The sequence below is a fragment of the Pipra filicauda genome, unplaced genomic scaffold (assembly GCF_003945595.2).
Source record: "Pipra filicauda isolate LSUMZ 115617 unplaced genomic scaffold, ASM394559v2 scaffold56_size3634133_pilon, whole genome shotgun sequence".
Lineage (NCBI taxonomy): Eukaryota > Metazoa > Chordata > Aves > Passeriformes > Pipridae > Pipra > Pipra filicauda.
In genome coordinates this window covers 3213732-3239999 of record NW_024104720.1, presented here as the reverse complement: position 1 = coordinate 3239999, position 26268 = coordinate 3213732, and the positions used below count along the sequence as shown (strand labels likewise).

The window sequence follows — 26268 nt, the reverse complement described above, 5'->3', positions numbered from 1 at the left end:
GATGGCTAAATTGGTGCGTCATTTTGTAATAAAATATCTCACGAATTGTTTATCTGATCAATGGAGAATGCAGTCTCAAGCCGTTCAGGGCTAATGTGCTCATTGCACTAAAATAGTAAGTTATTGACTGTCAGAGGGACCTGGGAATTTCTAAACTCAGTTCAGATTTCCTGAATGAGAGCAACATATTGCATCAGAATAGTAGGTTGTAAGAGATTAACTCTTCTAGCTGAACTCTCACTGAAACCAAATAGATGTGAGCAGAGGGCATCAAGCACTTAGAGGGAAATGTTCAGCTTCTCATATGATCAGGCTGTGGAGGGCAGAAAGGAGTCATATTTTTACCTTAATTATGCAGACTTTACATCACTGTAATTCCACTAACTTTATTCGGCAAAGTCCTGCAGCATAAGAGGAGTTATGCCATATGTGTATTATATATGAAATGTTATTTTCAGAGCTGTAGTGAGATATTTTGGTGCCTGGGGTAGGATGGGACCACTCCTTCCAGACAGGAAGCATCTGGGGCCTCCTCAGGACCAGCCACTGGAGAGTCCCTGGGGAAATGCCTTCTCTTCAGACATGGGCTGAGCTAGCCCTGAAGGGAGCTGGGTGGACGTGGTGTAGAGGGAACAAGGTAGGAAGATAAGGCAGATATTCCTTTACCCCTTCATAGTCTGATATCTATTTTCCCTGGAGCTGATGCCCACTTTCCATTATAAGGATGGGGAAACACCACCCTGACAGTCCCCATATTCAGCTGGACTCAGTCCTGGCCTCACAGGAATGCAGAGTTATATTACTTATGCACCCTTCCTAGCCTCCCATTTGTCATGCTTTGTTATTTCTTTTTTTCGCTATCATTTTCTCACAAAATGAAGGGGACAGGAATGATTAAGAATGGTTTTCACTAGAAGCAAACCCCAGGGGTTCTGTGTTTAACAAGCAAGGATCCTGTCTCCTCAAGGCTGGCCTCGTTCTGTGTGGATAAGGGAGAGAATGACTTATGTGATATAAATTCATTATTTATTTATTTATTTTCTTAGAAATGTTAAGTCCACCATAGAAATGATTCACAGACAGAAGGAAACAAAACACTGAAGTGGTTGGTGGATATTTTTAGCAGAAGGAAAGTGTTCTTTTCCCAAGGTTGAGGGAGAAAAAAACTTCTTTCTTTGCAGCCCATGGACTTAGGACCCTACAAAGCTGGGCATATATATTCCTTCTGCATAGGAGTTGGTAAAAGAGTGGAAAAGAGGTGTAAAGTGCATGTAATAGGAAATCACCTTCACTGGTGGTATGTAGGATATTTCAAGGTGCTCCCTGGTCCCTTGTTGAAGCTGCTCTGCTGTGCACAATAGATTTCAACATTGTTATGCCTACAGGGGAACGCAGCACTGCAGGCTGCTGACTTATGTGTTTATCTGAGAGAAAGAAGCAAGAGGTTCCCTTACCCTTCCCCCCAGTAGCTACTATAATTAAGTAATAGAAAATTATTGTGATTAGTTTATTCAACCAAAATACTAGATTCTGTTCTATATTGTAATTTCATTTCATTTGACTGAAACTGGTAATTTTGTTAATGGAATACAAATCATACTTCCATGAGGAGATAGAGTGCTCTTATGCTAAAAACAGGTATCAATGACATAGAAAGCTCAATTTGGTCACCACCAATGATCTGCAGTACTGCAGAAGCCAGCTGGCCAAACTGCAGTCCTATTTTCTTTTCTGTCTTCTGGAAGTTAAAAAGTCCTAGGCTGCTCAGTCCTTGAATGAGATACTGAGGAAATCACAGAAAGCAGAGGAACAAACTAAAGAATATTGCTTTGTTGCTTAGATCAAAGACTCTGAACAAGGAGATGGACTTAATTTTGACACCCTACTATGGCTTGTGGAAAGCTGGTGGGGAGAGAGGTGTTGCTTAAGTACTGACTCTAATTCTAAGCATGTCTTCCAAATCGGTTTTTTGGGAAGAATTTATCACTAATTTTATCCTCCTCTACAGCTACCCTGCCCCCTCCACGATGGTGTTTATCTTCAGGAAAACATGGGGGTTTAGAAGTCTGAAGGGCTTCTGATTGTGTCTGAACACCGATGGTTTCTTTGAGATCACAGTTGTCAAAGCTAGTAGGCAAACAAATGTTAGAAAATGTATTTGAGGAACTTACTCTCTGGAAATATCTGACTTAAAAAAATGTGTTAAAGGAATGCCTTTTTCTTAAAATAAGAAACAACAGTGGTTTCGATTTATTTCTTTCTTGATCTCAGAGATTGTTAGCATGATGAGTCTTATTGGCATTTACTGTCAGCAGAGAAATTATATTAATGAAAAATTGCAATAGGCGAAATAGAACAAGGACAATGAAAGAAAATACTCCTGATGAGCAAACCCTTTGTTTGTTCTGTGCTGTTTTAATAATGCTTGAAGTAATAATCTCCTATTGTTTAAAAAAATCTATAGATTTGTAAATAGTGGTAAAAGCAGCAGAAACCTGACTTTACCAGTTTTTACTTAAAAAAAATTTCTTTGTGTCCTGGTGTGTTCCTGACATTTGCTCATTTTAGTTTTGTGCAAATGAAGATAGAGATCTTTTTATGTTACACAAAATTATTCTAGTGTCATATTAATCTTGTGAGTTGAGTTGTTCATGTGAAGTCACTCCTAAGAACTCTCGAACATTCATTACCAGTATTACAGACTTTATTTAAAATACTATTTTTACATGCACAAGCAAGAATACCAATTTTTTACCTAAGTGATAGTAAATGATTAATTAATATTACTGCTACATTTCAATCAGTGTGTTAATCATGTCCTCATAATCAGATGAAGGAATGTGCCCTTAAGAAATAAAATATTTCTTATGTTTTACTAGACTGTAGAAAAAGAACCCCCACATTCTAAAAAATACATAGATAGATCCAGAGCAGTATTTTCTCATTCAGCAACCAGGAAGTTTTGCCAGTCTGACAGATGACATCTTCAGTCTTTTCTTCCCCCAGAGTAATTAAAGCAAAGCCTAAAACACATGCATGGGGTAGATCAGAGGACTGATGATTGTGTCACTGTCATTATTACAAGACAAGGTAGTGCCCAATGCCCAACCAGTTCATGAATCCCTTATCTGATTCCTTTCTTGTCCTAGTTAGGATGCTTTTCCTGTCCATTAGCAAAGTCATTACCAGGCAGATGTGGAGTTAGCAAGTGGGACAGCAGTGATTCTTGAACTACCACTCTGTCCTTCCCAAATATTATATCTGGTTTTTTTAGTTATGAAGCATAGTAAGTGATAACAAAAATATTCGATCTCATCACTAAAAGAAGGCCATAAGGATGATCAAAGGGCTGTAAAACACCAGAGAAGAAAACACCTGGAGAAGAAAAGGCTCACAGGGAACTTCATCATCATCTTCCAGTACTTAAAGGGTGGCTTTGGAGGATGGAGGCTTTCTCTTCACGAGGAGCCACATGGAGATAACAAGGGACAACAGGTACAAATTGTACCATGATGGGTTTCATCTTGATATGAGAAAGAAAATTTTCAAAGTGAGATCAATCACTGAAACAGCTTCCCTAAGAATGGGATAAGAGTCCCCATCACTGAAGGTTTTCAAGACACAATTAGACAGGGTACTAGCAAATCTCATCTTTTCCACAAAAGGTTGAACCAGGTGATCTTTCAAAGACCTGAGCTGTGATATGGTTTTATTTCACACAGTAACAGTTTTTTGCTGTGTCTGCTTTTATAGAGTTGTTGAGAGACAATCTGGTACTCTACACGCCTTTGCAGTTTGATATCTTCCTAAACCCATTCAATAAACATGCCTTTTCAGTAAGTTTCCTTAGAGCTGTTAACAGACATCCTGGTTTGGTGGTGTCTTTGGCCCAGCTCATGCTATTCTATGTTCTGTTTTAAAGAACCCTTCAACCCACATTTACTAGAAAGAAAACTGATTTTTAATTCAGCTTTTCTTCAAAATTTATTTCTAATGAGATAAGAGAGAATGTGTGTATGGTAGTAGCAGTTTTGTGGTCAGTTTTTGGATCTGATCTTTAATCACAGGTTACCATGGCTACATTGTTTGATTCCTTCTTTTCCTGGCAAATGTCTTTTCTGAGTTGTGGACATATTCAGTTTGTGAAATGCTTCATATCTTAGTGCATGTAGATTAGATTGAGTATGAATTTGTAAAAGAGTAAAACGGTTCTTTCAAAAATATCTCGGCGCATATGCTATTCTCATGAAAGTTAGTGGAAATGCTGGCACTTGTATTGAAATAACACCAACCAGCCAACTGGCACTGAACATCTATTTGTTCCATTTGTACAGTCGAGTCATAGTGAATATTTATAAATTAAAAAAACCCTAAATTACTCAATAAGACTTGACTGAACAGACTTTATAATGAGATAATGTAGACCTTCAGGTAAACTACTAGAGGTGCAGTGTTATCTCATTACAACACACATAGCATGCTCCAAGGCATGTATTTTTACTGCAATACATTCCTGCCTCAGGCCACTTTTGAGGTATAAGGTGGAAGGACAAGTAGCTTAAAAACTTGAAAAGTAGATGCCTTTTACTCTAGCTGCATATATAACAGACAGCTGTATTCAGTGGTTTATTGAGTGTGTTAATTGTGAGCAATAAGGCCGAAAAATGTGTGTTCTAATGAATAGCTTCCCCTGCAGTTCAAAATATTTTCAGAAAGCAGGCAAAAACTCCAAAGAAAGAAATTCAAGTTGCATTCAAGGACTCAAAAGTATGTTGTTCTAAAGTTGCTGCTGTAGTAGTAATAGTATTACGGGATACTCAGTTGGTCAGAGCAGCAGCTTAAATGTTGCTACCTTTCTGCTAGTGACACGAGAGCTTAGAAAATAAAAGTTCCCAATCTATTTCATCTCCACTAAGGAGATGTGGCAAAGGAAGAGTTTCTTCTACAAATAACCATTTTATTGATAGTTCTTTGCTTCTAGTGTAGTGTAAATCTAGAGAGTCCCAGTGAAATTATTGGAGTGACATCAGTAAAATCAAGTGCTGTGACAGAGCATCAGATCTGCATCATGGAACTCTCTCGCCATTGAAATCAAGGAGAATTAGAGAATGATTTTGGTGCTGGAGTGATTTCATCCCCGGATATGTTGCTAGAAATTATAATGGACTGCAATGATATGATATGTAGAAGTAACTTTCAAAGTCAGTGATCAGGGATTCGTGGTGCTCCATCGATCAGAAAAAATAACAGAATAATTTCCAGACTTTAAATGGTGTAAAGAAGGAAAATAATAATAATATAAAAAAGAGTGACTAATAGTGGTTCAGAGAAATGAAATCTGATAGAAAGGGGATGGAAAACTAAAGATAATTTGTTATTATTTTTATGCTTGTATTACACTGACATGGAGTGTCCCAAAAAATGTTGGAAGAAAAAGTTTCATGTCCTAAGGAACTTCAGGCCAACACTAAAAAGGTCTGGTTGGAGGCCTGACAAACTAATTAATGAGGACAGATGCATGGGAGAAATCATAATACCAATTTTGCAATTGCTGTACTGGGCTTCCTATATGTCAGCTCTGTGTAGTTCATGGCTGGCCTAACCACAGAGCACTTACAGCAGTATGCTGGAAAAAGGATGGTCTGCAAGAATATATATTTATTGAATAAGTAATAATTTGCTAGGGGAATTTCTGCTTTGAATTCCAGTAGCTGTCTTGCCCTTACCTCTAAGGATAGTATTTTATCTCCATTTTCAGTAAGGATGGTAATAATTTAATTTTGGAGCCAGATCCAGATTGCTCTTAATTGTTGTGTCAATATCATTGTTATCAGACTTTACTTTTCATTTATGTGGCTGAAAAGTCTTTTGCTATTTGTTCTCATTATTGTTGCAGGATCTTGCTAATTTTGGAAGTTCTAGGAAAACTCCTTTTGATCTGTGAGACACATTGACCAATTATCTTTTTCTCTTTCCTTACAGACTTTCCATAGTGGACAAATAATGAATGCCGAAAACCAGTGAAATCATCAAGGCTGAGGCTCATCCCTCAGAAGGATACTGGGAGGAACGTGAATGTCAGAGAACAGCATGACAAGCCATAACAATCACAGTTAAGTTTCTGTTGGCATTCTTCCGCTATTAAAAATAAACTGTCATGAAGAAAAGAGAAAACCAACAGAGGGTGGCTGGAAAAATTATTTATTTGAATTGGGAAAAAGGGGATGTGTCACACTTCCCTTTTAGTCTTTTTCAAAGCAAAATTCCAATCAAGGTATATTCAGTTCAAATTTTGAAATTTAAGGTTATTATCACAGAAGCGAAGAATCACAGAATGGGTCAGGTTGGAAGGGACCACAGGAGGTCATCTGGTCCAACCTCCCTGCTCAAGCAGGGTCATCCTAGAGCACATGGCACAGCATTGTGTCCAGATGGTTCTTGAATGCCTCCAGTGAGGGAGACTCCAAAACATCTCTAGACAACCTGTTCCAGGGTGCAGTCACCCACACAGTAAAGAAGTTCCTGCTTATATTCAGGTGGAACTTCCTGTGCATCAGTTTCTGCCTATTACCTCTTGTCCTCTTGTTTGGCACCACTGAGAAGAGCCTGGGTCCATCCTCTTGGCACGGTCCTTTCAGGTACTTGTAGACATTGGTGAGGTCCCCTCTCAGTCATCTCTTCTTGAGGCTGAACAGCACCAGCTCCCTCAGCCTTTCATCGTAAGAGAGCTGCTCCAGTCCCTCAATCTTCTCTTTCACCCACCAGAACTGGACACAGCACTCCAGATGCAGCCTCACCAGGCCTGAATAGAGGGGCAGGATCATCTCCCTCAACCCACTGGCAATGCTCTTCCTAATGCCTTCCAAGGTACTGTTGACCTTCTTTGCCCCAAGGTCAAACTGCTGGCTCATGGACAGCTTGACCTCCAGGTCCTTCTGTGCAGATCTGTGTTCCAGCAAGTCAGCCCCCAGCTTGTACTGGTGCCTGGGGTTTCCATTTTAAGAAAAGATATTAGTTGTCGAATTCAAAACTTTCTAATTTACACAGCATTTTTTCCTTAAAATTTTTAGCTTCCTACATTGCCTGTATTTTGACCTTTTCCCTCATTTTCAATGCATTCTGTCACTGGTTCCAGATATTAAGCCTCTACTTTCTTCCAGCTGGAAGGAGTGAGTGGAAGAAAAAGTGGATGGAAAATATGATGTCAAGGTTTCTTTAATTCACAGGTTTTCTCTCACAGAATATTTTCTGTTACTGCACCAAATAGCAGGAATCTAAGTTTTAAGATAGATGCCTGGAGAAAAAAAAAGAAAAAAAGAAATGAGAAAATTGAAATTATTGTTTTTTGTCAATCTGGGTGAAAAATGGGGTAATTGAGAAAAAATCTAACAGACTGAACAGTCTTGATGGTCTTATTTTTGTGGAAGAGTCTCTTATATTGACTTAATGATATCTGCTGGAATTGAAACAACAGTGTCTACACAAGGGACTTATCCTGTTTAATTGCATCAGTTGAAAGTGATTCAATTTTTTTGGCAGAAACAAGCATAGGGAGATGGAAAAAATAAATGGCTATTTTTTTATAGTGAAATAAAGGGGAGGAAGCAAAGCAAACAACTTATGGCCCTGAAATACCATTATTATATCTAGGAAACCATGACCAAAAGATGCTAATTTGTTTCAACTCACTCACCGTGAGGGCTCCCTTTGATCCTCCTGCATTTCTTAGAGTGTGATATTCTCACATTTTAATGCAGTATCATTTGACATTGAGATGCAGGGAAAATTGTCCAGTAAACAGCTTTCTTGTACTGATTTGGAGCTTGTGGGAAAGATTATAGTATGAGTTGGAGCCTGCCACAAGAGAAATGGATTATTACTCTGGGAACACTTACATCAAGGAGGACCCTTTTACAGCTGAAAGAGGCAACCTTTTACAAAGAGCTGTGTTCAGTGAACTCCTTGTCAGCTTGCTGAAAGTGCTAACTCACAGCATACAGGTCATTCCTTCCCAGAAACACGAGAGAAAAGCTTTAGCATGCTATTTGTGACTTTTTCTCCTTGAATGTAATGGTGTTTTTTACAAAATGACACCACATAAAAGAAAAAAACTAAAAATCAGATTTAATGAGACAGATGGTTTAGAGAGGAAGGAGAAAAGGAGTGCCTTAAAAGACGTCAACGCTCTGTTCACAGCGGCGTAAGCTTTCGACAAACCAGCCTGTGTGCTTCGGATAAATATAGGGGTGGAGGTATTTTCTAAACAAAATCTACTTGTAATAAAACTCAGAACTGGGTAACAAAGTCTCCCTGAATTTCCCTACCCCTGAAATGCTGCTTTTCTTCCTATCAGTTTCAGTGTTACAATAAAATTAGAAGCCTCACAAGGGAAGATTTTTAATTTTGTTTTTGAAAGACTTTTTTTTTTTTAGTCAAAGAGAACTATAGAATAAATTATTACAAGGACATTAAAAGGATTTCATTTCCTTGAGCATACATATGCATTCTGCTGCACCATGTCCTCTCCCTCCCAGTGTAGCCATTGATCCACAGCTTTTATAATGAACTCTAATAACAACTCTATTACTGTGAGGCTTCCGATTGGCTCAGGCACCCACAAAATTAGCTACAAAGAAGCCAGCTTGTCAATATTAATTCCGCCACAGAGATTACTTGTTATGGTAGAACAAAGGTGTTTTGGCTTGAGCTGAACGACTTAACTCCTTGTCTCATAAAATTTAAGCTGCTATTGATCTCCTTCTTCTATTGTGCTGAAAGAATAAAAAAAAAAGGGCTGTGCGCGCGCAGACACACAGCCAGACTGGTGTGCTGAATCACTCCGATGCATTCTCCAAAACCACAGCCGCCCCCTTCCTTCCTTCCCTTCTTCCCTTCCCTTTCCATCCCCTCCCTGTCTGCTAAGAATCATTCAGTAACATGAAGCAAATTAAATCAATGAATTCATCCTAGCAGATGGGTGCTTTAACAGTCAGTTAGCCTTTAGATAATTGAGGCGTTGACTCCGGAATCATAAAATGGATGGCTCGTTTGTACATTTTACTGAAATAGATCACCGAGGTTAAATAAATGAAATCCCATTTGTCAGGCGGTAATAAATGGCCTCCCCTTCTGCAAACAGCTCTGTTTGGCCTAATAAATACAGGGATGTTACAGTGCTCCTCCCTTGATAGGGTTATGGCTTAATGAAATGGTCTTTCCTCTGCTTGTTTTTGCCTCCTCCTGCACCGTGTGATAAGTAGCGAACCAACGAAGCTTGTAATTACAATCTTACAGAGAACCCAGCCAATCTGTATATAAATCTCACCATCCAATTACAAGATGTAATAATTTTGCAGTCAAGCTGGTAATGAGGTCTAATACTCATGCATGTGATAATCCCCCCTGGATGCTGACTCTATCAGATGTTAGCTTTGTAATTATACTGGCAGAAAATCATTATTTCATGTTCAGCAGAAAAATGAGGTTGGTGGGAAGTTAATTTTCTCTATGCTCTGTGAAGCATAGACAAAATTTTAATGATTTAATCATTATGGTTATCCCTTTTGCAATTGACCCGCGTTACTTCTGTAGAAACATTGGCACATTTAAAAGTCCCTGTTACCCGATAAAGCTTGCCAGGTATGCAGCTTTTAATGTAAGAATAACCGTATACAATTAAACTATTAACCTCCTTGATAGGGGAAAAATCCATAGTTTTTATGTTTTCATTATTTACACACAGGATCCAAAGGAATGTTTATGTCCAGTCTGCACTGCGATAAAAAAAGACTCTTAAATAAAGAAAAAAGAAAAATGCTATAATTAGGGTGTAAGCTCTCAGAACAAAACAGCAGGTTCACAATGGTATTTTAGCAGCTCAGTAATCTTTTGTTCCTTTCCAGTGTAGGAGACATTCATGAGATATTATACCTCTACACAAAGATCTTATTATGCATAATCAGCATTTTCACAAGAACTAGTTTAAAGGAATCACTTGTGATACATATTTTTAATTATTCTTTTCTGCTCTCAGAATTTGCTTGTTATTTCTGTTTGTCTGGCCTGCCAGAAGAAGGACACAGAATAAGAGAGAAGTCACAACATTGAGATGGGAGAGTGAGAAAAAAACAGTAGTGCAAAATCAAAACTGTAGGGAAGTAGGTAGGCAGGACAAAATAACAAAGTGTATTGCAAATTGCAACTAAGATATTTAAGGATAAATTACTTCAAAAAATTCAGGTTAATGAAAATGTCATCAAATTCTTTTGTGCTAGGATTTCATTGGAAGACATGTATCCAAATAGTACTTAAGCATCCCAACGTCACTTAAATTTGCAAGCTTAATTCTACTATTTCTAACCTTTAATCCTGTGCCGATAATGTTCCTTTATTGGCTTATTTCAAATATATATGGGCATATATATGTAGGTGTGTGTGTGTGTATGTATGTGTATATAAATATTTTTGTGTATACATGCTGGGTTTCTGTAAGACAGACATTATAGAAAACCTAACTGAATCTTATCTTTTGGAAATATTTTTATATTTTCTTTAGAATGAGTAGCAGGATTAGGGCCTGTGCGGTACTTCAGTTGATGACTTTCAAGAAGGCTTGATCTGGTATGTCCAAAGGCTTACCAAAGCAGAACTCAATTAGTAAATGAAATCTGTAAAAGATAACCTCATATTTGATTCCTGTTAGGCTTAGACGGTAGACATTGCTGTTGTCTCAAGACAAAAGCAGTTATGGATAATGTCCAGAGAATGACCTGCAGGTAGGCACTTCTTCTGAGCCCTTGGAAGGGGGCTTATTCCACCTCACTTCAGATTTGTCCTTCCAGACCTGGTGGAGTAATCTAGAGCCCCTTTACAGCCTATGAGCACATCAGGGCTGCCCTTCTCTTACCCAGCTGATGCATCTACCTTTTGAAAGGTGATCTGTATCCCAGAAGTGCCTTTTCATCCATTGGCCATAAAAAAATAACAAATGTATAGTTCAGATGTTGGTAACTACTCTATAGGCCTCAAAGATTAGTTGAAATAAATTCTACCCTTACCTCCTTTGTGGATCCAACCCAAAGTGGCTCTGGAGAAGGCCTGAGGTCTATTATGTATTAAATTCCTAATCTAGTGATATAAAAAAGACAACTTGACAGACACGAATCCTGATCTAATTACAGTTCTCAGCCTTAAAAAAGGATTATTTTTTAATGAGTCCTGTAACTCAAAGCACATATTTAGACAATTTATCAAACCTCTTAAGAAGAAAATCCTGACATTAGTTATGGTGGTTCTACTGGTAGTCCATACATCTTATTCCTGTAGAAGAAGCAGGATTGAGATGAGGAATGCAGATGACCTAAAATTAATTAGGATATTAAGAAACAGTGAAAGCTAAGGGACTTGAAGAAGGACATCATGCACAAGCCAAACGGACGGTCCTTTGCTGACAAACTTATTGTGTCTAACATGCATTGAATGGAGTAATTGGAAATACCTAATGCATTACTAGATACAAAATAAATTTTTCTGAGCTGATAGAAAGATGAGGGTGTTACTATAGACAGTTGAGTCCAAAGTAATAAAAAAATGCAAAGAAATTCAGAGTAATATGGAAAATAAAATAAGAAATGCTATTTAAGTGAAAGATGTGGGAAAATAATCAGGTAGAGAGGTTGTCCACTTCTTAGTTACTCTTAGCACAGTCTCTGCCTGCATTCCCTAACACTGACTCATGTTTCCCCTACTTGACAGCTCTGGCATTTGCCTTGAGCGCCATAATCCGCACAATGTCAGCTATTTGGGATACTTGAGCCAAAGAGCTTCTCTTGTTTAAATCCACTCATGTTCATCTCCTATTTCCATATGGAATTTACATTCAAAGCAGAGAGCAAATCAGTAAGACTTCATACTCGCCTTGCAGTGGGAGCAGTGTCTGTGGCTGCTCTGTGGACTTTGCCTTGCACATCCACTGTGGCTGTGTTTTATGATTCTCCCATTCTGGGACCTAGCTGCAGCCAAACCACAGAGGTGGCAACTTGGCATAAAAAATTCTGGAAACTCTCTGTGAAGCAACCTTTGATTTTTGTATGGGTTTACAAGAGATCAGCATAATTCTATTTGAGCATTGTTAGGATTATATATTCCAGTGAACAAATCCAATCCTTAAAAGAATTTCTGGTCCAGCAATGATTTCATCAGGCAGCTTTTGCCAGCTGAACCCATTGAAAATGAAAATATAATGTCCAGTGTGTTCTGTGGAGAAAATAGGAAGTCCTTTTGTGATGTGAGATCTTACCGAAGCTCATGTGAAGGGGTTAATTTATTAAAAGGCACTGGCTTTTAGTAGTTGCTAGGTAACATTGACCTTTTTCCAAAGGCTGTACTCCTCCAAGGAGGGTGTTTCAGCAGAGGTAATAATTCTGTGTGGGGTTCCTCAAGGAATTGGTGGTAACCTATCCTTCAGGAAAGTTGGGAGGATATGGTTTTGGAACAAACTGTCATCTTCCCCCTCTCCTCTTCCGTTCATGTTTCTCTCTCTGTTTAAAAAACAAAATGAATCAAACAAATAAACAAAAACACCCCGCCCAAACCAAACAAACAAATGACCACAAAACAGAGGAAAAACACACTTTCTCTAATTTGCTGGTGGAACTACATCACTACAGTTGCAAGAACTCCCTGTCCTCCCCTACAAACTGGGTACTAGAAATGTGAATGACTATTTTGTGTCTGCAACTATAAGAAGTTCCACATTAAGAGTTGTGAAGCCTTCTCTTCAGAGTAGTTAAAAAAGAAAAAGAAATATGTCCTTTTTCAAGGTGTTTATTGTAATATCTTTTCTCTAGAATGGGAAAGGAGATAATAAATTCATTTTTAAGTAAGATTTATTTTTGTCTCAGATTATACAATAGCATTTTATCTTCTGCATTAGGATCACTGCTTAGACTTATTTCTTTACTGGTTCTGTATTTTGTTGTATTTTTAAGAGAAAAGGGAAAAAAAATTCTTGAAAATCCACATGCACACCCAAATGATTCGTAAGTTGATGAGACTAACCTAATGACAAGCAGTGTATTTAGCTCAGTGACTAAAAAAATTACAATTAGTGTTCTTTCAAAAAGAAACATTTTTATATAGAAAAAGGTGCATAGACTTCATCCTTATGGGCCAGGGTAACTTACATGACAACTTGTTAAATCGATTTTATGCTTCTTTTAGATCTGCTATTCAATTTTTTAAAGTGCAGATACCATGGCAACCCCCTCTCTCATATGGAACGTATGCTGCTTTAGAGATAAAGAGCAAGTACATGCAAAGATGGAACAGGATGACATGTAAACTTTTTTTTTTAATATTCACACTTTGGAAGAAAAAATATGCTACAGAGACACATTTTCTCTTAGCTGCAATATATTTTCTGAAAGAATCACATTTTGTACAATGCAATTAATCAGTCTTTAGATATTTTCATAAATATTATAGAAGGAAATTGCACCTTGTGCTTTTATAATGTATATGTGCATTTATTTGTATATATGCATATATATAGCCAAAGAATTATTCATATCTGCATTTGTTTTAGTGTAAAATGACTCCTTAAAGTCTGACACTAACAACTATATTTTTACTGATTTTCTTACTGTTCCTTAATGGCAAGAATGTAGCACATTTTTCTGGTTTTGTTTTAATGTTATGAAGGAGCTGCATAGCTGCTATGACTAATTATTTTTTAAAAGACAAAACACAGCTGAAGTATCAGTTCTGAGAAAAAGCAGGAGGAACTATATGTACTTGACTATCTTGGCAGTTATTTACATTGTCTGGATCAAAATTTTCAAAAGCATAATAGTCTACTGGATTCCTCAATTAGCTTTCTAAATACTTGACTTCAGAGAAGTCTGCTGGGGCACAGCATTTTTGAAAATCTGGTCTCTTGCTTGAGTTGTAGAAGAAGTTGGATTTAGGTTATGAGATATTATTTATATCCAAAACAAGAAAATTGATCAAGGAAACTGCCATTTCTTATCATCAAAACCCTATTTCTTCCTGTATTCTATACCTTAGTTAGAGACAGGATATATGTGAAATTTCAGCATCTTGCTGCTCTTTTTGTTTTCATATTCAAGCCTGGTTCTGTGATTAAAGACAGACCTGAAATATTAGTATGTGGTAGTTTCTACCAATACAAGCTGAGCACTCATTTCAGGTTTCTGAATGAGTTAAAGAAGGAAAAAAAAAATATTTTTTTTTCAGGATTTAAAAGCACACTACTTAATGAGAAACCCTTGTTGGTCTGCACCTCAGTTTTGTCATTCCCACCCATAAACCCCAACAAATTACTCTCTTATGTGATCTTGGTTTTGATTATACTGATGACTTTCACGTGCTTGGAGCACTGGAGGAAGGCAGGATGTAGAGTCCATTGTTCCTTTTCTTCATCATTCTTCATCTCACATCATTAGTCCTGGGATCTGAGTGTTTTTTAATATGTCATTATTTAAATCAAGTAAACCGCCATGCATCATCTTTCTTATGTTTTTCTGCATTTTTGATACATGCACTAGTGTTTGGCTGTTTGTTTCCTGGTCACTCTTTTCACTTGTTGGTATTAAGTTTTGTCAACTTTCATTTCTTTTTGCAAACTTTAATAGGTTTGAAAGTTTAGTTTGATTTTGATAAGCTTGCACAAGTCCCAGGCTGGTATATCAAATATGCTTGTGGCTGCAAATCTCACAGGGAAAGACTCCCACAAGAGACTGACTACAAATAATAAAAGGAAATTACTGTAAACTATAAATGAAAATATAGGCTTTTCTTTTTTCTTTACACCTTTCTGCCAGCAGTGTCTGAACCAGCTTCCATTAAAATAGGAAATCCCATTGATGGTGTTAGGATGTTTGCCAGACATCCAAACATAAGAGGCATTCACAGTGGAAACTCCAATAATAAGAAAAAATTGCTATTAGAAAATTAATTCTGCATCTTTGAATTATAAATAAATCTCTGTTCCTGTTTAGGGGGATTGGATGCTGGAGTTCATGTTCACAATGGTTTTCCTTTGTTGAAATCAATTTGCCTGTACCAACCATTTATGCTTTAACAAGAAAGTAATGTGATGGTGAGAAAAAGCATGGCATATTGGGATGTTCCTCTGAGTGCTATTCCCTGAGGCAGCTGCTGGAGAGTATTGAAGGGCGGCTAAATCAACATTGCCTACTTTTTTTTTTTTTTTCCCCAGAGACCAAATGTGTAGCCTCTGTGATGCAAATTATATTTAACCAGTTCTGGGGACTGAATGTGGATTGGTGCTTTGGTGAGTCTGGGTCTTTCTATGTGGTCACAGAATAGTTTTTCTCTATGTTACAAGGCTGACTGTGGTACACATTTGTATATAAATAGAGCAATGAGTTTGTTTTATAATTATTAATCACAGATCTGAATTAATTTGTTCTTTATTTCAGTTTAGTTTTTATGAAATGAGTACTTTCAAAGTGAGTAGCAGTGTTGAAAACTAAGATAACTGTAAAGAGTATTGCCCAACTGGCTCTAATAAATGCAAATTGAAGGAGTAACTTCAGTCAAAATGTATTCTTAACGATACATTCCAAACAAGCACATTTATTAATGTAGATAGCGCATCTTGTACCTTCCCAGCTCTGAGTTCATTGCTGACTAGAAATCTTAATAAGTATGTTTTACAAATGCTTTTAAATAGTGATACCTTCAGGACAATAAATGACTTACAAAAAAAATTAAGGACTCTAAGGTCTGTTTTTTAGGTATCAGCAATCATTATGAAGTGAATTTTGTAATTCATGTATTAATGAGTGCTAAATAGACTGTAAATGGCATGGAAAATGTATTCTTTATTTATAGATTGTAGCAAATACTCAAGAAATAACAGTAAAATTAAGCTATATATAGAGATTGATAGATGCATTTTTATTATACTTTTTGCTGACTTAAGTTTTCACTTGTGGAAAATAATGTTGCCTATATTTAAAAAAAAAGGATTAAAAAAACTCCCCAAATTAAATTTTTTACTACTATCTTTAGTAGCCATTTCTGTGACAGTATTTTATTAATTGTAGTTGTTAGTAAATTATTTGTGTTCAAAAAATTAATTTATGCCTTAAATACTTTCTCAAATTATATCTTTTTTTTCTCCTCATACAGAAATCCCAGATAACACACTAAATAAGCTCCTAGATTCAGATTTGAGGTAAACAATTAAAAACATAAGTTTAAAGTGAAAAACAGTTCAGGAAATTGCCTGATGGGCTTGGCTTATTTTCAGCTTGGCACTACTACTAAACATCATATGATTATACTTTATTTTAAGGAAAGACCCAGAAGTAAAAAAATAAAACCAAACCACAAACAGAAAACCACCACCACCACAAAAAATGCCGTTGAAGAAGTTTTGTGTTAAGATGCACACATCACATACATAAAATAGTGCAATTTTTTCCCTCATTTGACTGAGGCTTTGAGACAGGGGCGCAGGAAGGTGTGGCGACTACAAAAAATAAAGAAACAGTACTTCCCATAAAAGATAGACTTTCTCTTAAAATAATTACCAAAGAAAGTAAATTTTGTCACAACTTGCCAAATGAAAGGTTGTTATAACTCTTTTTTAAATGTAAAATGTTTTAACTGAAAATAGAATATCTTAATAATTTAGTTACCCAATACAAAAAATATTTTTATAGCAGTAAAACCCCCAGCAATTCAGAGTATTTCTTCTTCCAAGATAAGCATTGTTTTTAAATAAAAACTTGAATTAGTGTCAGATTTAGGACCTAAGCATGAAAAACCATCCAAAAATTGTAGACGTTCCCATTAACTGTTATTTAAATGTTGTCAATCAAATCTGTTTGCATCTGGTACTGATGCCATGTGAAATTTATTTATTTAAACTTTCAGTCACACATGGAAAGTTTTGCAGATGGTGCCTCTTCTCATCTGTTTTTTTCCAATTTCCCCCCAAACTCCAGTTCCTACTCTCTCGACCCCCCAATTTGATTCCTCCTTCTTCTAAAAAAATAGATCTAATCAGTAGCATGTTAAACAAGGGGGGATCTTTTATGTATTCTGTGTTAGGACAAGGAAAGCATCGCTGTAGATCACTAGAATAAACAACTCAGGCTGATTCAATTACAATGCCTGGGCCAGGCTTTTATCTGCTGGTGACATCATTTCAATCAAAATGTAAAATAATACAATCCAATAGATGCAAGAGGGAGAGATAGGACACAGACTGCTGCACTTAGTCATTTAATAAAAAAAAGTGGAAGAAAGCTCTTTCTGACAGGCTGCTAGGACTTCCATTTCCAAAACTCTATTACCTTGTATAATAGTATTCAAAAGAATTGAATGCAGGAAATTGTCTATTACTTTTTATTAGTAGAAGCTGTTATGTAGGATACAGCCTACTGCACTGTTTTTTCTTTGTTCCTTTAATTAACAAGAGCATGAAATCCTTCTATTGGCAAGCACTTTTTCCAAAGCTTCTGTTGCCTTCTGTTTTTACTGAAAAGGTAGGTTTTTGTTCTTTTCTTTTCTCTGAATGTCTTCTTTTTTTTTTAATACTAAAAAAGTAATTTTTTTCAAGTCACTGTAATCTAAAGTCTATCAGTCACCTTAATGGGCTAGGAGAGGGCAGAATGAGGATACATTTCCATAGCCGTAGAACAATTTTATAAGAAAGTTTCACGTTTGAGGAGTGAGGGAGATTCAGATTGCAACCATGTATAGCCTGGTGCCAGTCTTTCGACCATTTCACTTGCCAGCTGAAACTTGGTTTCATTGCTTAATTTATTATTTTGCTCTATGAGCAAAAGATAAATTGATACATATTGATTTGATATATGCCCAATGCAGAGAAACATATTCTTTCATCAGACTATATCCTCGATCCCATAAGATTGTCTGTGACAGCATATGACAGGGTGTCATGAACCTGGCCATCCTACATAATTCTCTCAAATTTTACCTGGAGTAAAAGTAGTAGTCCTGATTCCAATGAGGTCTACTTCCACTGACTTCTACATTCATATGTAAAATATACCAGAAAGCAGATATGAGGGGTAGAACTCTTGGTCTTTGGAGAGAACATATTTAATTGATTTTAATGATTAATTACATATAAAATTCAACTTCACTGTTATTAGATTCATAAAGGTCTTAGTAACTTTATTTAATAGTAACTTCTCTAGCTAAATTGTAACATTGGCTAATGAACAGAATCTTGCCAAGAGCGAACAATGACTATTTCAGCTGTCACTGAAACACTCTTCTACCATGCTTACCATTTGAGGGTGCCTTATGAGGAAGTGGATTGAATCAAATGGCTAACTGCAGATGATGTCGAAGGAGATGTAACTCCTTAAAGGAATTTTATCAACATTTTCTTTACTAATGCAATGATTTGTTCTTCTTTTGCACTTACCATAGCAAAAAGACCTGAAGAGAGCTGAGGTCTGTGGTAGTCTTGAAAGACGTTGACTTATGTCTTCTCTTACTAAGAAAGAGATTGCTACCATTCTGGATAGCATTATTGTTCCAAGCGTGTGGTAAGGTTTTTTTGATTATGTATGAAAAGGATACATTGAGGATGACGTAATAACCTATGCTGGGAACGAACTAGCAACCACTGTAATCACTGAACAATTTTAATCCTCCCTTTCATCAGATGTGTTTTATAATTTTTCAAATTCATATTTGATATACTATCTTTTTTTTACAATGCCTGTGATGCTAACCAGTATTCTCCTGTTGCAGTGGGCTTGGACCCTAGCAGGCTGTAATCGTGGTCAAGATTAGACAACCCGTGTTAGACACACAGCACCTGAAGGAACACAGACCTAAGGTACTAACAAGAATAGTTTAAACATGTAAACTAGTTATCTAAACTCCCTATCTATCTAGGCAGTGAAGAGATAAGAGCTCAAAAGGTAAAGAATACTTAAAGCTGGATCTTGGTCTACATGGGACAAGGGCACATGGAGCATTACTGTTGCTGTAATTTGGGTGCCTGAGCTGAAGCTGCATAAGCTGAAGTTGCATATGAAATTATTCAGCTCATCTTTTATTTTCTGACAGTGCCCTCACATCCTCAGGTAAGATGAAAGGTGGACCAGTCCTAGGCAGTATCAATACTCCAGAGGTAAAGGGTCCTTTCTGGGAAAGTGAGAGCTATGGATTTCGACTCCTGCAGGCTGCAGGAGTGTCTAGCACTTTGGTCCCTTAGCTTTTGGCTGAGTTGTCTGGTAGGCTGTTTCTGGAAAAGAAAGGTATTTTACCATGTCTATGACTGAGCACTGGAATAGGCTGAATTCATCATGGTCCAAGTATCTTGAGGAAAGGTCCATATGTGCATGATGAAACCGAGACAGTTACATGTGTCTTCAACCATCTCCCAGTCCCATCACAGATTAAGGTGTGTTAGCTTAGAGATGGGTAATGCATTTGCAAGACTATCTAAGTGCTTAGGAAACACTGTCATTCAAAATGGAGATATGAGTTGATTGTAGACACCCCTGGACATAGTGCTGGAGAGCAGACACTTGTCAGAGATTCACTGAGTTTTCATCTCAGTTCAAGTGTAACTCATATGATCCGCATCTTACAGCAGAGTTTTAACCTAAAAAATGCATGTATGTCAAATTCCATGAGTTGGAACTGGACCTTTTCCCACAATATGTCTGCCATATTCAACCACAAATTGCTTTTCTTACCTTATGTAAACATCAAAACTCTCTTTATTCTGACCAAAGTCCTCCCTTAAACATATGTAGTTGAGACCCTTCTGAGTCATCTTTTTTTCACAGGAAAATAAGCCAGGAAGGATAGCAAATGGAAGAATGTAACAACTTAAATCCAGAACTGGCCTACTGTAAAATGTTTTTGTAAATGCTGGGGATATAGTCCCCTCTGCATGAAAGTAGAATGTCTCATGTGCCTTCAGAGTTGAGCCATGTAGGCTTTTTGGAAACATATCTTCAGTGAGTATCCATGAATGTTCAGTTTATAACATAAAAATTGTTCTGATAGAATTTCCAAAAACCCTAATACATTTGGAACACGGATTTTTAAAAAAGATAAATAAAGCAGTACTTGCTGTTCCTGATTCTCCAGACAGTCTCGTAGAACCAAGGAATTCAAAGGTTACCTTTTCTGCTGGATGCTTCTCTCACTTCTCCTGCTGTGCTGCTGTGCTTTCCACTTTGCACATCTCTGCCTAACTTTTATGAATTTTAGTCCCATTTTCTAGCCCCACTTGATCTACTCCTTCCTCCCTGGAGTCAGCACTTGATTTACTGCTTTTAGCCTGATGTCTTTGTTCTCCTGCAATTTCTTGACTCCCCAAGCTCTGTTCCATTTTAATTACAGGGATGTTCTCTCCTGAAATCTGAAGGTTATGGAGTCCTGTCCTAGCTGACGATTATTTCAAGGTCTACTCAGAAATTAGTGTGGTTTGTTTTTTTTTTAGTAGACCTTACTTTTCCATACTAGATGTCAGTATGTTTTGAATATATTTGATGTAATTCATATAGCTTAAAAATCTAGACATATTGTAAGAAATGTTTTTTATCTAAGAAAATTTTGTATTTTAGCTCTTAATAGGTCTGAATAGTTCTGTAGTTCTTATTAGATGCATCTGATGTAACAAAAATATAAAGAAATGGGGATAATTAACTGTTACCTTTGCATCTTTGTACCCTGTTTTTTTATTTTTCCATCATTAAAAATAATATGTTTCCAAATAATAAAATAATGAATAATAAAATTACAGTGTTTTAAAAATAAAAATAATAAATAAGTTTTTGCAAAAGTAGCAAATCCCTGACTGGTACTAAAAGCAAGCTAAGCATCAAATCTACTCACCTTATAGCTTGTTTAGAAGTCTTGGTATTCCTGTATCTTTCAGTACAGGGTGAGTCTTTTGGGTGTAATAGTATGTACAAAATGCATCAACCTTTTCTTAAAATTTGACTTTTGGAAATAGTTTTACAAAGTGTCAGTATTATGTAAGCAGGTAGCAGGCAAGAGCAGGATTTGGGATTTTTTTTACAGCTTTCACACAGTGCATTTAATCTTCATGTCTGTTAGGATATTTTATATTATGTTGTTTTTGAAGGTTATATGACTTCAGTTGTTGGGCCTCCATTTCACCATTATGTTAACCTAAATCATACTTTGTTGCACATGCATGTTTGGTGAGCGGGCTGTGTGGTCAAAAAGATTTATCTGAGAAAACTTATACAGGAATGTACTTTATTTTGTGAGCATCTTGTGACATGCTGTTAGTGCTATGTAAAGTGCACATATTAGACCTATACCTGAAAGTATAGGTCTGCTGTTTAATGTGAGTACTGCAACTGATGAGATTTCCATAAAACTTCATGCTGCCCATACATGATTGGACTTACGCACCTAAAGAAACAGAATGAATTTAAGCCTGTGGATCTAAATCTGAGATTGTAAATCGCATCTCGTCTGCTGAATGTTGGCTCCCAGACATCTTGGCTTTTTTAGTCAACCAAAATTGTCTCAGGCTTGATCAATCAGAGCAGTTTAGACCATCTAGAAGCAAAAGAGTAGATTTTCTATCTAATTCTGAATCCTTTAAAAATCTGACTCCAGGAAGTGTTTGGAGATGGTAGTGGATTAGTGACTGCTGGGATGGGACTCACCTGGAAATACAGGGACAGCTAATAACTTTTTTGGCAATTTGTCTGGAGAAGTTCAGTGTTAGAAAAGCAGTTTCTGGACATGCTCAAGTCATCAGAAGATCGGATTGAAAGCCCTTCACTGCTAACAGGGCTATCTCCAGAAACAGGCAAAGCAAGGAGTTGTATAGAGCAGCAACATGACTGTAACTGGGTTGGCTGCAGTTGCTGCTGTACAGAAAGGGTAAGCGTGTATGGGGAAGCCTCTGCTTCTGGATGGGATTCATACCCAGTCAGTGCTGCGATGTCTCACATCAGTGCAGACAGGAGAGGATCTGTGAGCTCCTCACTGCTTTATTCAGTCAGGGTGCCACTCCTCCTCCCTGCACTTTCCTTACCCATGGGAAGAATGTCTCACTCTTATGGTAGTGTTCAGAAGGCAAAATTCAATTTTGCTGGCATTACTGAGAAGTCTGAGCCAGCTCCAGCTGCCTGAAAGACTTCAAATCAGTATCTCCTACAATGCTGCCTGCTGAGGGGCTGAGCTGGAATCACTTTTCTCCCTTCCTATTAAAACTGCACTGCTGTGTGTAGAGTAGCTTGAGAGAGAGAAATTTTACAGCCTAGTGGTTACAGTATTCACCTGGGAGGTGAAGATGGGGAATCCATTTGTTGTGTAAAGGTCTGTTTATTAAGTGGCCAAAGGAAACGAAAAAACAAAGAAGGAAAGAGGAGATAAAATGAAAGACATAATAACAAACAGCAAAACAGCTCATAGTGAAAGGAGAATTTGATTCAGCAAGTTCTGTTGAAATGGTTAGTTTTTGATAATTCACTATGAAAAGGTAGCTTTAAAGAGATTTTGACGACTAACACAGTCTCTTCCTGTTTTCCATCATCATCATAAATTTCTTTTAAAGACAACTGGTCTTAAATATGCATTCTTCCTTCTCTAAGCTGTTCCAGATGGGAAATGGCATAGTTTAGAGAGGAGTTGGATCAATAATCTTCCTAAATAGAAGATTACCTAGACCGAGAGCCACATTTTGTTTTTGCAGTCATTGAAGCTGCCCGGTATTAGAACATGGTCTTGGGTTCAGGGTGTTAGCGGGAAGCCCACCTAAAACACTGCTGTGTCTTAGTTATTTTTAACATGGGATAAAAGCATTGTGGCAGCAATGGAAGTGTCTGGTATTAGTGTCTTTGCATTTGAAATGTACCTATCCATATTTAACAAATATCTTGATTATGACATTAATTTCCAGTATGTTGATCTTATTGAAATTATTTTAAACAGCATCCAGGTAAATGCTTAAGAATTTTAAATCAATTGAAACATGTATAAAGTCTATATTAAGATGACTTTGATTTGGTAAGACTAATGCCAGAGTGATCAATAATGGCATGACTAAAGGACATTTATCCTACCGTTCCACATACGGAGAGATCTGTGAACACCACAAAATAAACTGCTTGCCACTTTGTCTGCTGATGCTGTTAAGGGGGACTGAAACCCTGCATGAAACTGGATCTGTCCCTTGGCAGTGATCCCAGTTAAGTAGGCATGTCATTTATCAATGTGCCAATAACATAATTTCTGTGATATTTTTTCGTCCATGAATTTTGCATTGATAAGAGACTTCTTCAGCCAATAATCTTGCTTATTATATCATACAAAGAAACTACTTGTCCTTTATTCTCCTCTTTCTTTGTACAGCTGCAAATACTAGAACAGATCAGTGAAGAATCAACCAAGAATTTTCCTGACCAAGTTTTTTAAAGGATAAACTACTAAATATATAATATCTATGCTGTAAGCAAAATCTAATTTCTGTTTTGCATAGACTGTTTTGTGATGTCTTAGAAGAAGAAAGTCCTCAGCTCTAACTCCTGGTGCACAGCCAGACTCAAACTTCCTTAAAAGCAAATGTGAGATCTTTGTTTCAGCTTTGACCAGCAGATGGGTCTGAGTTTACAAAGTTAATTTAAGTCAGTTTGGATTCCATATTCTTATTTGGTTTCATTACTCTATTGCTAATTATAATCAATTATAAATAGGAGCTTTCTAGGACTTGATTTAGATCTACAGGTTTGGGGTTTTTTTTCCACATTGTTTTTCTTAGTGAAGATGGTAAAAGCATGCTAGTTTTTCTCATTCCACTTCTTCACTGAAGCTTCTTAAGAAAATGAGATACAATAAATCCATTTAGGATTATGTTGAAAAAGCATTTCTGCTTTTAATATTAGCCAGATTTTTACTGCTAAGTTTTGCTGGCAAATCTCTGAAAGTTTCAGCTTGCAACTTATCTGGATCACTTAAATCTACAACACTGGCTTTGCAGACTTGCAAGAACATCTGTTTTGATTTCCAATGCTATCTTTTTTAGTCCTAGAACACTCTTCTTTAGTGTGAGTGAGATTTTTTCAGAATCTTAAAGGGCCTTAAGTTTTAACTCCAAAACATAATGATTATCAGGAGGAAGTATCTCAGTGTAATGTTTCTTGTGCTAGTACTTTCACTGAATATAGTGTGTAAATGGATAAAGAAATAGCTGGATGTTCAAGTCACACTTTTCTATGGCTTTAGTGAAACCTGGCAATACAGTAGCATTATGCACTACATCTCTTATTATGCTCTTATTGAAGCGTAGTTTATGTTTATATATCTTTATATATATATCTTTATATGTTGTAAAGAATTACTTAAACAAGTAGTGGCTATTAATGGGTTTAGTAGCATGCTGCTGCTTTTCTTTGGTGGTAAATGGAAGCACTTGGTGGGGAAGTATTGGTCTGAAACTGAATTTACAAAAATTGTTCAAAATTAAATGCCTGAAAAAAGCCAATGTATTGCAACCAATGACTATCATGTAGAGAAAGGACTAGTTAGATATCTGTTCCTTAAATTGATTCTGCTTTATAAATGCAAGAATTAATAATGGTGTTGTGTACATCTGCAAATGGAAACCAAAACAGGTTATGATTTGATAGCTCTGGTTATCACTAGAACTTGGAACAAGTGCTCCAACTGAAAAAACAGCTCATTAGCTCCTAACTTGTGCTCTCACAAGCTTCATAGCTTAGCAGAAAAAAAATTGATTACCTGGCATTCAAGATCAGTTCCAAATAACTATTCCTTAAATATGCTATTTTATACTTCAAATAATCTGTATACATTAATTTCTTAATTTCTTAATTTCTTAGTCCGTGTATGTACAGATAATGTCACTCTATTGGCTAAAACCTTTATCCTATGATAGATATCTCTTGTATATTAACAAAAATACCATACTATTGTATCAAATTGTTTACCAAAATAAATCTGTCATTTTTTCTATACACACTCCCACCTAAAAAAACAATGGTGTTTTTATTCCATAGTTTATACCAGACTGATATGTAGTGCCCTAAATCTCAAAGGTATTTATGGATAAAAAGCAAGTTAATATATGCATAGTTTTACTCGTACATTTAATAACAAAGCTTCTAATTAAATTCTAATTGAATTTGACTTGTCATACTTACACTGTTAGATACTACGAACATATTATGATTATTCTTTTTAGTGCAACTTATGTAAAATAAGTGCTTTATTTCATTTCTTCTAAATTTCTTTTTCATTTTTTTCTGGGTAGGTTAATTTTTAAACAAAAACACTATTTTGAAAACAAACAGTTGAATCAATTTCCCCCGTCGAAATATAGAAATAAACCATTTTTTGTGGTCACACTAAGAAATGAATATGTTAAAAATGTTGGCATTGAAAAAAATGGCGTTTTAAAAAATCTCCCTTCTTCCTTTTTTTACAGTATTTACCAAATTTTCCTAGAGCTTTTGAAAAGCTTTGTTCCTGAGAAGACTTTTCTATGGAAAAATATATGTTTTAATATTTTCCCAGTTCTAATTCCAAAAGTCCACAGGAAATACAAGTTGTTTTTAGTTAGTATCAGGTTCTACAATGGTATTGGGAGTTGATGATTGTGTAAATTATTATGATAAACTTTAGCCCTTCTTTAATGTAAAACATTCATGTGACAATTTGATAGTTTTCAAATATACTCATAAGGTGTAATTATCTACTGACATATTTGAAAGGGTAGTCATTCTTTGTGACATCATGTGTTTGCTATTTCCTACTCATAGTGGAGATAGGTTTGTAATTTAAGTCACAAGAAATCACTGTCCACTTTCCACCTTCAATCAGGGAAAAAACCTGAACATGTTAATGAAATCCAAATAAGGGAGACTAATTTTTTTTAATTGAATACACAGAATTTTCAGATTGTGCAGGAAAACTTGTTGAATTCATGAACATTTGAAAAAAACCCCCACCCCAATCCTTCTATGAATTGCATGAATTTTACATTTTAATTTTCCCACTATTTCCTAAACAGTCCCTGTGCTGGTTTATCAGCTTCTGATAACTGTGTGAATTTTGTAATGCACCTTATGAATCTTTGTTATTATGAGGTGGAAAAAAATTTGTTAAAAATTATTTATGCAGATCATTGACCACTCCATAATTCTATCCAATTCCATGAGCTTTTAAATGTGCTCTGCTGCTCATGTATTTAAATCTTTCACACTATGT

The 26268-nt window shown here is 36.4% G+C and overlaps 1 long non-coding RNA gene across 1 annotated transcript in view; it reads left to right on the top strand.

Annotated features, from left to right (window-relative positions):
- Positions 1-25212, top strand: part of LOC113992480 — a 71787-nt gene extending 46575 nt beyond the window's left edge. Inside the window, exons 3-7 of the long non-coding RNA XR_005565898.1 lie at positions 5983-6112; positions 15242-15316; positions 18460-18578; positions 18787-18874; positions 23395-25212. This is a non-coding gene — a long non-coding RNA (uncharacterized LOC113992480). The remainder of the gene's footprint in view (positions 1-5982; positions 6113-15241; positions 15317-18459; positions 18579-18786; positions 18875-23394) is intronic.
- The last annotated feature ends 1056 nt before the right edge of the window (positions 25213-26268 follow it).